We start from the raw sequence: 12,435 nt of genomic DNA, 5'->3' as shown, positions 1-12,435 counted from the left end.
TGGAAGACAGAAAAGGGGAAAAACTGGAAAATAATTCTGAAACATTTATACATTTATATGGTTAAATTGAATTCTGTCAATAATGATTTAAGTATAAATTACCAAAACATACTGTTAAAAGATAGAGTAACCATGCATAATTTCTCATCCCCTAAGTCCTAGCATTTTAGAGGCAAGGGCAAGAAGACATGTATAAATTTGACAGTAGCCTGTTCTACATAGTAAGTTCTAGGCCACCCTGGGCTACAATGAAAGACCCTGCCTTAAAAGTACAATAGATGAGATTTTCAAAGATGTAACTATATTATATCTATCCATTTAAATAAATATAAAGATACACACAAACTAAAAGTTAAGAAATTGAGGATTGTGAGGGCTAGCAAGATGGCTCAAAGGGGAAGGCCTCCATCCACAGATACACTCACTCACACAGATGCAAACATGCATGCATTCATATGTTCACACCACACACACATACATATGAATCAAAAACAGAACAGAGACACATTGAGACAATAACAGACTCACTTTTCAAAAAAAAACCCATACAGATGCCCCCATGCTCACTTCTGATCTCATTTATTGTACTCATTTTCTGTCATTTGTGTGGTCTAGGGGAGCATGTTAATTTAGACTCCTTGCTTATCAAATCTCTGTCCCTGAAGCAAACATTGTCTGACTTTAAACTTTGACACTCAACACTTAAAGAACTGTATCTCAGGTAGACATACAAACTTTCTACCTCAAACAAGTCACAAGAAACTGTGTTCTAACTACCCTCCTCACTGTCCTCTCCCTTGAAGAAGTAGATGCCATCTTTCAAGTATACATTTTGTATCACAATTTTATGAATGTATTAAACAGTTGGGATTAATACAGGTTGTTTATTTCATAGACCCATGTGACATGGTCCTGAAACAAATATGTATCTTGAGCATTCTTTTATTCTTTTATGTACCTCCTGTCCTGCCCTTCCCAGGCTTGGGTACAGCTCCCTGCATTCCCATTGAACCTGTCACACAAGAGCTCTGAGGTGACATGATAATCTAAGGAAGGAGCTCAGAACCTGAAGTGCATCACAGAAGCCCACAAGGACTGTGTCTGGTCCTGCACCAAGGCTCAAACACTAGAAATAGCCTGTTCCATGAGGAAACATCTGTCACTCTGAGGGAAAGTTCTGCTGAGCCACATCGTCACTCACTAGTGTCTGAGTCAAGGTTGCCATCACTGTGACCATGGTAACTCTTTTATAGGAAAACACTTAAGTGAGGCTCTCTTACACTTCTCAGAGGTTTAGCCCATTATCACCCTGGTGGAAAGCATGGGGGCACGCAGGTAGACATGGTGCTGGAGACGGAGCTGAGCGTTCTACAGCTGGATCCTCAGACAGGAAAAGGAGACTGCCACACTAGGCCTAGCTTGAGCACAGGAGACTTCAAAGCCCACCTCCACAGTGACACACTTCCTCCCACAAGGTCACACCTGCTCCAATAAGGCCCCACTATTGCCACTCCCTAAGGCCAAGCATCCACACATACGGGGCCATTCCTGTTCAGACCACTGCAACTGAAAACAGCTGTCTTTCAACAGGAAAGAGGAGGGCTCCCTCCTCTTACACTCGTTTGGTCAAATCCATAATTATGTCACTTTATAAAAATGAAGACGTTCACAGCTTCCACATGGCAGACCATAACCATCTGTTAAGTTCAATGCCTCTTCTCCTCTCCAAAGGCTTATGCACGTACATGGTGTACATGCACATACAATTAAATGCTTTTTAAAATTTAAAATTAGACAAGACATGTTGCCTTCACGTAAGCCGAAAACAATGTGGGACATAGGCATGTCTCATGAAAACAGTGGAACTGGACCTCTTCATCCACAAGCAAAGTCAGCCAGACTCGGAACAACATATGTTGCACGCTTTCCCTTGGAAGCGGAAGCTTGGTTTAATTGGTGTGTGTGTGTGTGTGTGTGTGTGTGTGTGTGTGTGCACATGCGCACGCATCCGTGAAGGACAGAAGATAGCAATGGATCCTCTGGGAATGCTATTATAGGAGCTTTGAAGCTGCCCGGTGCAAGTACTGGGCTGATCATGTGAAAGCTCCCGCAAGTGGTTTTAGGTAGTGAAAATAGGGGAAATGTTTACAAAGAGTAACAGAACTTTGGCAAGGGAAAAGTAGAGCAAATGATAGAAATCAGGATGATGGAGACATGTTCAAATATATTATATTTGAATGAAATTGCTATGGAGACACTTACTTTGAACAATCAATAAACTTCAAGGTATATATTATAAGAAAGAATAAAGAATACAGTGGATAATACCTTTTTGAGGAAAAGTTTTATATGGTTTTATGTGTATGGTATAAAATATAAACTGGCCAAATTGGGGGGGGGGAGTGTATATGCAAACGGTAAACATTTAATATCAGCAAATCCCACAAAAATGAAAATTAAAACCACAATAAGATGCCACTTGTAGGAGTGAACTTATCAGAAGAGTAACAGAAAAGTTGACAAGTGTTGTTGAGAATGTGGACATGAGCAACATATTTACAAAGGGAGCTAAAAGTGGATGGATAGGTTGTGGAAAATGTGAAGGTTCCTCAAAAAGATTGAAATGCACTCCTCTGCTGCCGCCTACCCCATTACTCTGCTGTGGAAGACCCATGCCAGTTCTGCCACAAGGAAGACCCCATCTCCTGGTACTACCTAGTAGAAAACCAGCAGCACACAGGGCATTTGTGAACCAGCAGCACATAGGGCATTTGACCCTTGCCAGGTCTGCCACAGGGAAGACTCCATCTCCTGATACTTCCAGGAGAACCAGCTGTATGCAGGTCATTAGAGAGAACCGGAATCCCAGGAGAACAGATACACAGGCTTGAGGACAGAGAAGCCACAGTAAGAGACAGCAAGACCAGCTAACACTAGAGATAGATGACCAAAGGCAAACACAAGATCATTACCAACAGAAATCAAGGAAACATGGCACCATCAGAACCCAGTTCTCCCACAACAGCAAATCCTGAATACCCCATCACATTGGAAAAGCAAGAGCTGTATTTAAAATCACATCTCATGATGCTGATAGAGAACTTCAAGGAGGACATAAATAACTCCCTTAAAGAAATACGAGAGAACATGTCAATAGCTAGAAGCCCTTAAAAAGGCAACACAAAAATCCCATACGGAATTACAGGAGAACATGTATCAACAGGCAAAAGCCCTTAAGGAGGCAACACAAAAATCCCCTAATGAAACACAGGAGAACATGGGTCAACAGGTAGACGCCCTTAAAGAGGCAACACAAAAATCCCTAAAGAGGCAATACAAAAATCCCTTAACGGAACACAGGAAAACACGGGTCAATGGGTAGCAGCCCTTAAAGAGGAAACACAAAAATCCCTTAAAGAATTTCAGGAAAACACACACACACAAAAAAAAAATAAGTGAAGGAACTGAACAAAACTATCCAGGATCTAAAAAATGGAAGTAACAATAAGAAACAGTAAAGAAATCACAAAGTGAGACATCTCTGAAGATAGAAAACCTTGGAAAGAATTCAGGAGTCATAAATGCAAGCATCAACAACAGAATACAAGAGATAGAAGAAAGAATCTCAGATGCTGAAGATTGCATAGAAAACATCGACTCAACAAAGAAAATGCAAAAAGCTTGTAACCCAAAACATCCAGGAAATCCAGGACAAAATGAGAAGACCAAACCTAAGGATTATAAGTATAGAAGAGAATGGGTACTTACATCTTAAAGAGACAGCAAGTATCTTCAACAAAATTATAGAAGAAAACTTCCTGAACCTAAAGAAAGAGATGCCCATGAACATACAAGAAGCCTTCAGAACTCCAAACAGACTGGACCAGAAAAGAAAATCCTCACGGGACATAATAATCAAAACACCAAATGAACTAAACAAAGAAAGAATATTAAAAGCAGTAAGAGAAAAAGGTCAAGTAACATATAAAGGAAGACCTACCAGAATTACACCAGACTTCTCACCAGAACCTAGAAAAGCTAGAAGATTCTAGGCAGATGTCATACAGACCCTAAGAGAACATAAATGTCAGCCCAGACTACTATACCCAGCAAAACTCTCAATTACCATAGATAGAGAAAACAAGACATTCCATGACAAAAGCAAATTTACACAATATCTTTCCACAAATCCAGTTCTGCAAAGGATACTAGGTAGAAAATACCAACACAAGGCAGGAAACCACACCCTAGAAAAAGCAATAAAGTAATCATCTTTCAACAAACCCAAAAGAAGATAGCCACACAAACAGAATTTCACCTTTAACAAAGAAGATAACAGTAAGCAACAATCACTTTTCCTTGATATCTCTTAACATCAATGGTCTCAATTCCCCAATAAAAAGACATAGACTAACAGACTGACTACATAAACAGGACCCAAAACTTTGCTGCATACAAGAAACCCACCTCAGTGACAAAGGCAGTCACTACTTCAGAGTCAAAGGTTGGAAAACAACTTTCCAAGAAAATGGTCCCAAGAAACAAGCTGGAGTGGCCATTCTTATATCAGATAAAATTGACTTTCAACTAAAAGTTTTCAAAAAAAGATAAGGAGGGACACTTCATACTGGTCAACGGAAAGGTGTACTAAGATGAACTCTCAATTGTGAGCATCTATGCTCCGAATGCAAGGGCACCAACATTCATAAAAGAAACTTTACTAAAGCTCAAGGCACACATTGCACCCCACACAATAATAGTGGGAGACTTCAACACCCCACTCTCAACAATAGACAAATCATGGAAACAGAAACTAAACAGAGACACAGTGAAACTAACTGAGGTTATGGACCAACTGGATCTAACAGATATTTATAGAACATTCCATCCTAAAGCAAAAGAATATACCTTCTTCTCAGCAGCTCATGGTACCCTCTCCGAAACTGACCATATAATTGGTAACAAAACAGGCCTCAACAGATACAGAAATATTGAACTTATTCCATGCATCTTATCAGATCACCATGGCCTAAGGCTGGTCTTAAGTTCAAACAAAAACAATGGAAAACACACATACACATGGACTTTGAACAATGATCTTCTCAATGATAGCTTGGTCAAGGAAGAAATAAAGAAATTAAATACTTTGTAGAATTTAATGAAAATAAAGACACATCCTACCAAAATTTATGGGACACAATGAAATCAGTGCTAAGAGGGAAACTCATAGCACTGAGTGCCTCAAAAGAGAAAATGGAGAGAGCTTACATTAACAGCTTGGCAGTGCACCTGAAAGCTCTAGAACAAAAAGAAGCAAATACACCCAAGAGGAGTAGACGGCAGGAAATAATCAAACTCAGGGTTGGTAAATTAACCAAATACAAACTAAAAGAACTATACAAAGAATCAACAAAACCAGGAGCTGGTTCTTTGAGAATATAAACAAGATAGATAAATCCGTAGCCAGACTAACCAGAGGGCACAGAGGCACTACCCAAATTAATAAAATCAGAAATGAAAAGGGAGACATAACAACAGAAACTGTAGAAATAAAAAAAATCATCAGGTCATACTACAACAGCTTATACTCAAAAAATTTGAAAATCTGGAAGAAGTGGACAACTTTCTAGATACACACCAGGTGCAACGTTAAAACAGGATCAGATAAACCATCTAAATAGTTCCATAAGTTCTGAGGAAATAGAAGCAGTCATTAATAGTCTCCCATTAAAAAAAAAAAGCCCAGGACCAGATGGGTTTAATGGGGAATTCTATCAGATCTTCAAAGAAAAGTTAATACCGATACTCTTCAAACTATTCCATGAAATAGAAACTCAAGGAACACTACCCAACTCATTCTATGAAGCCAGAATAAAGCTTATACCTAAACTAAACAAAGAACTAATGAGGAAAGAGAACTTCAGGCCAATCTCCCTTATGAACATTAATGCAAAAATGCTCAACAAAATCCTGGCCAACCAAATCCAAGAATTCATCAAAGCAATAATTCACCACAATCAAATAGGCTGCATCCAAGGGATGCAGAGATGGTTCAATATACAGAAATCAGTCAATGTAATCCACTACATAAACAAATTCAAGGAAAAAAAACCACATGGCCATTTCATTAGATACTGAAAAGGCTTTCGACAAAATCCAGCATCCCTTCATGATAAAAGTTTTGGGGAGATCTGGAATCCAAGGCCCATACCTAAACAAAGTAAAAGCAATATACTGCAAACCTGTAGCCAATATCAAAGTAAATGGAGAAAAACTTGAAGCAATCCCACTAAAATCAGGGACCAGACAAGGCTGTCCCTTCTCTCCCTGTCTATTAAATATAGTACTTGAAGTCCTATCCAGAGCAATCAGACAACAAAAGGAGGTCAAAGGTCCACAAATTGGAAAGGAAGAAGTCAAAATATCACTATTTTGACTGATATGATCATATACTTAAGCAACCCCAAAACTTCCACCAGAGAACTCCTAAAGCTGATAAACAACTTCAGCAAAGTGGCTGGATATAAAATTAACTCAAACAAATCAGTAGCCTTCCTCTACTCAAAGGATAAACAAGCTGAGAAAGAAATTAGGGAAATGACACCTTTCACAATAGTCACAAATAATATTATATACCTTTGTGTGACTCTAACCAAACAAATGAAAGATCTGTATGACAAGAACTTCAAGCCTCTGAAGAAAGAAATCGAAGGAGATCTTAGAAGATAGAAAGATCTCCCATGCTCACAGATTGGCAGGATAGTATAGTAAAAATGGCCATCTTGCTAAAAGCAATCTACAGAGTCAATGCAAACCCTATTAAAATTCCAAATCAATTCTTCATAGATCTAGAAAGAGAAATTCTCAAATTCATCTAGAATAACAAAAAAACCCAGGATAGCAAAAACTATTCTCCACAACAAAAGATCTCTTGGGTGAATCACCATATTTGACCTCAAGCTCTACTACAAAGTAATAAAAACTACATAACCTCATGCTTGTCCCACCCCACCCCCAGCACGTCCCTTAATGATACTGTAAACTTTGTAGGTTACTTATGGTTGGTGTTTTATTGGAAGTTGTTTTAGTTACTGATTTTGTCTGTCATCAAAACACTTGACTCTTGGGAAGAAGTTTTAAAGAATGAAGCCTTCAGCAGGGCAGGGTTGGCTGGACAGTTCACACCTATGAGGACATCTATCAAGTCAGAGACACAGAGAATACATAAATCAATCATATGTTTTAGAAAAAATGACTTTAGGCTTAAATGTAGGATTCGTTCTCCATAGAAGACCTAGAGTTTAAAGTAAAATATTAATTGGTATATTGCTATAAAATTACATTTGAAAAAACTAAATAAAGTGAAGATGAAATTATATCAGCTAGAAATAAAATTGTAAAACACTTTCAAACACCCTTTGCAATAAACAATCTGTGTCTTAAAAACTTCCTGCAGTCCAAGACAGAGAACTTGTTTCTGTCTTTAAATCTGTATATGACTTGTTTCTCAACCTACAACAGAGCTATATTGAGATGAACATGTTATAAACTAAAAGTTTTTAAAAAATCTTTTTTATTCATATGTACCTCTGTGTGTGTGTGTGTGTGTGTGTGTGTGTGTGTGTGTGTGTGTGTACCATCTGTGCACAGGTGACTGAGCTGTGGATCCTAATTTTCATTATTCCTTCCTAGATCACATCCCAGGAACAAGCACTCATATATAAAATGATAGGTAGATAGATAGATAGATAGATAGATACATAGATAGATAGATAGATAGATAGATAGATAGATAGATACATAGATAGATAGATAGATAGATAGATAGATAGATAGATAGATAGATAGATAGATAGATAGATAGATAGACAGATAGATAAACAGACAGGTAGACAAATGGATCAGAGAAAGTTTTTCAAAGTTTCTGTAGCTCAAGTTGGAAAATAAAAGGGAATTGTGAACCATCTCTTTCTGAGTCTAAAACCTGTATTCATCTGAACCTACTCTCCTTACCTTCTCCATTTTCTCTCTGGAAATTTCCTTGTGTTTAAGAGTGCTTGCTGCTTTTCAGAAAACCTGAGTTGAGTTCCCAGCATCTTATCACGCAGCTCACACCTGTTGCAACCACTGTTCCTGAGGATCCACTATCTTCCTTCTGCCCCTGCAGACACTTACACATACAGCACATACACACACTCATACACTCACCTACACACACACACACACACACATACACAAAAAAGCAAAGAATCAAAGCTTCCAGCTTACAGCGTGTTCATCTTAATACATCCCTACTATAAGTTGAGGAACATCAGTAATTTAAAGTTTTTTGAAAATAGAAATGAAAGAGCTCACCCCATTCTTCACCTTGTGTGTGGTGGAATAGGTGAGGAAGAGATGCCCTTCTCCCTCTGTGCCCCCTCACCTGATGCCCAGAGGTCACTAGAGCAGGATGGCTGCTCCTGCCACCTCACTGGCTGCAGCACTCCGGAGAGCTGGCCCCACCCCTCATCTGCCATGGGGTAACATGGATGAGACAGAGATGCTCCTCTTTGGCCCTCACTGTCCCCTGTGAGGTGAGTGGGCCTATTCCTCTCCTGGGCAGTACAGTAGAGCTGACCGCGGTGGTAGATGTGCAGGTGAACTGACCCAAGGACGTGAGAGCAGGAGAAAGGACCCTACCTCTTGCCAACTGAAGCACTGGGTAAGCTGGCTTGGGCCAGTGCTAGAGAGCTCTGTCTGGTGGTACCGACCCAGGAAAGCTGGCAGGCTGACCAGCTCCCAGGCCCAGATGAAAAGCTTTGTGTTGGCCCACTCGAACATCTCCCTCATCTGTGACCTGCTGGACTGAGAGAAAGGGCCCGTCCTTCAGACTCAGGAGCTCCATGACACAGGGCAACAACTCCTGGAGGAGTCCTTGTGAGGATCCAGTATTGATAGTGTAGCTGAAGCCAGAGGCCTCAAAACAGACCAGTGACTCATTGCAATGAACACTTGCAAGGAAAGATACAATTTGCAAGTAAAATACAAAAATTTTATTTTTTGAACTTTTTTCCTTTCTTCCATATTTCTATTGGTTATTTTATTTATTTGCATTTCTAATGTTATCCCCCTTCTCATTTCCCTTACACAAAGCCTATCTCTTTCCCCATGTCCTGCCTCAAGGTGGGTGCTCCCCAACCTGCCCATCCACTCCTGCCTCAGTGGCCTAGCATTTCCCTACACTGGATCATCAAGCCTCCACAGGACCTAGCAGTTCTCCTACCATTGATGCCAGATAAGGTAATCCTCTGCTACATATCCAGCTGGAGCCATGCGTCCCCTCATGTGTACTCTGTGGTTGGTGGTTTAGTCCCTGGGAGATCTGGGGGGTCTGGTTGGTTGGCATTGTTGCTCTTCCCATGGGGTTGCAAATCCCTTTAGCTCCTTCAGTCCTTTCCCTAATCCCTCCATTGGGCTCCCTGTGCTCAGTCCAATGATTGGCTGCAAGCATCTGCATCTGTATTGGTCAGGCTCTAGCAGAGCCTCTGAGGGGACAGCTAGTCCAGCCTCCTGTCAGCAAGTGCTTCTTGACATCAGCAATGGTGTCTGGGTTTGCAGTCTGCAGATGGGATGGATCCCTAGGTGGGGCAGTCTCTAGATGCCTTTCCTTCAGTCTCTGATCCACTCTTTGTGCCTGCATTTCCGTTAGACAGGAATGACTCTGTATTGATATTTTTAAGATGGGTGGATGGCCCCATCTCACAACAGGGGAGCTGTGCCTAACCTCTGATGTGGTCTCTACAGATTCTCTCCCCCCTTGGGTGGGTATTTCAGCTAATGTCATCCCTGTTGGGTCCTGGGAGCCTCTTGCTTTCCTGGTGTCTAGGACTTTCTAATCTCTATTTCCAGTTCCGCATCCCCCACTGCTACACACCTCAGTTCACTTTCCTGACCCTCTGTACTTCTCCCCATCTCTTCCCACACCTGATCCTGTCCCCCCTTTTCACTGCCCCCTCCCTCCCAGGTACCTCCCTCCTTCTGTATTTTAAAGGAGAGATTTTTCCAATCACATTCATTCATCTAAAGCAGAGTTGAGGAAACATGGTACTACAGGCTTATTCTAGCTCTCGCTTCACAAACCACATCACATCTGCTGAGTCTTTCCTTTCCTCAGGAGTCTCCCGAAATATACTCTGGAACAGTGACAGTTTTCAACCCCAGGGTGACACTCAACTCTTTAGTCTCTTAATTTCCCCAGAGATCTCAACTTTCATCAGAAGTCTGCCTATAACTGCAACTCATAAGACTCACCAAGGAACTCTGAAAACTTGTCCCAAGAGTTTGTCACCTTGTTAACCTAATGAGTCCCATGATTTCATTTACAGAAAGTTTTCCTTCATCCCAAAGCCTCACCTCATTATTGCAGCCATTAAAGCCTCTGGCTTTTCCCTCATCACGCTGCATTCTTATGTTGTGCTTTGAGTCTGCAGAGAGAGTGGGGAATACAAGCTGGCACTCTATAGGAAAGCCCTCTACACAATTCTGGAATAACACAGCAGTGTCAAATGTATTCCTCAATCTTAAAAAGGGGGTAGGGGGATAGTGTGGACATTAGTTAGTGACTTTGTCTATTTTACTTTGAATTTCCACATTGACTTTTGCCTACTCAAAAGTCAGTGTCTGCTAAAACACACAAAGAAGTATGGCTATGATGAACGCAATTCAAAAGCTTACATTTTTTATGCACTGGCTGATGATATAAAGCACATTCAGGCACATGTAAGGCAACAGAGGTCACACCCCAAATAACTCACAGGAAAATCGCTACTCCAGAGACACGAGGAAGCTCTAAGAAGGACTGAAAATGGAAGTCTCAGTTGTCACATTAGTGGAGTCAAATTGATTCATGATGTGTTCATGAATCTTGCTTTCAAGGCTGGCCAGGGCTATATAGTGAGACCTGGTCTGACTGAGCATTAAAAGATAGATAGATGGATAGATAGATAGATAGATAGATAGATACATACATACATACATACATACATACATACATACATACATACATACATACAAAGATACATAGATACATAGATACTCTTCTCATGGCACTTTCATATATATACTGTTTTTTCAGATGAATAGAATCTAATATTCTCTATAACATCAGGGTATTATTATATTCGGCCCCTTAAGTATTTGATTGTTTTTTAGTTGATAAAAAGACTGTGAAGCTAGAGAGATCACTCAGGGATCCAGAGCACTGTTGATCTTGCCTTCACATGCCTTCAGCATCATCACTCCAGTTCCAGAGGATCTGATGCCCCCTTCTGGACTATTAGGGCACTACATGCACATTGTGCACATGCAAAAAACAAATAGACATAAACTTAAATACAACTTTTTAAACATTATATATTCTAGATACATACATATGTGTGTGTGACATAAAATTTGTGTCTTCAAAACACACATATTGTAGGATAGCTAAACTAAACTTTGGACACTTTTACTTAAATTTTTATTTCTCTGGGGGAAAAAAACTAAGGAAACCTGCTCAACCACTTTAGAATAGAGACTATAACTATGGTCATTATATTATGTGTATGTACCTCTGTGAGGTCTGTGCATAGAAGTACAGTGCCCTCAGGGCCCAGAAGGTGTCTAGTACCCTCGAACTGATTGCCTGTATCAGTTTTGGGACCCAAAATCTAGTCTCCTGTAATATCAGTACATCTTAACTGAGGCTGAGTCATCTCTCCAGCCACTAACTAAAACTTCATACTTTGGGCAGTCATTTTTCCACACCCCTTTCTCATCTAGCCCTTCCTAAACATTTTATTTTTATTCTATGCATTCAACATTCAACTTTTTTAAATGCCCAAATAATTAGGAAAATGTGGCGGCTTTCTGTTGCTTGTAATAATAATATTCTTTAGTTTCATTTGTCCTATTCTTAATAATAACTCATGATATTCCAGCTGGATTTCTTTTCCTTTTTCAGGATGTAAAGCATCCCACAGAAGTTACTGTTTATGATACTTTTTACATATTTATGTGTTTGTGGAACTCAGGTTGGTCCTGTGTTTCTGTTATTATGAATAATTTTGCAATAGATAAAAGGTTTCACTTTGGTGTACTGATGTCATCCAGTACAGGTACATAACTTGTCCTGGTTTTCAGCCCTGTAGAATAAGAAAGCACATGCTAACTTTCCTTTCAACCTTGCAAGCAGCCTCCAGGCTTCTTAAGGTTTGTCCTAATTTTCAGTCAATTGTGATGTATTCTTTTTCTCAGGTATTAAATTAATAGATGAGTATTTGAAGATAAGTAATATTTCTCACTGAGGAAATAATATCCTCATGTAGAAGGAAGAGGAGGAGGAGGAGGAGGAAGACGAGGAGGAGGAGGAAGAAGACGAGAAGAAGAAGAAGAAGAAGAAGAAGAAGAAGAAGA

Source organism: Apodemus sylvaticus, chromosome 10 (assembly GCF_947179515.1).
Source record: "Apodemus sylvaticus chromosome 10, mApoSyl1.1, whole genome shotgun sequence".
NCBI lineage: Eukaryota > Metazoa > Chordata > Mammalia > Rodentia > Muridae > Apodemus > Apodemus sylvaticus.
This window is presented reverse-complemented; position numbering follows the sequence as displayed.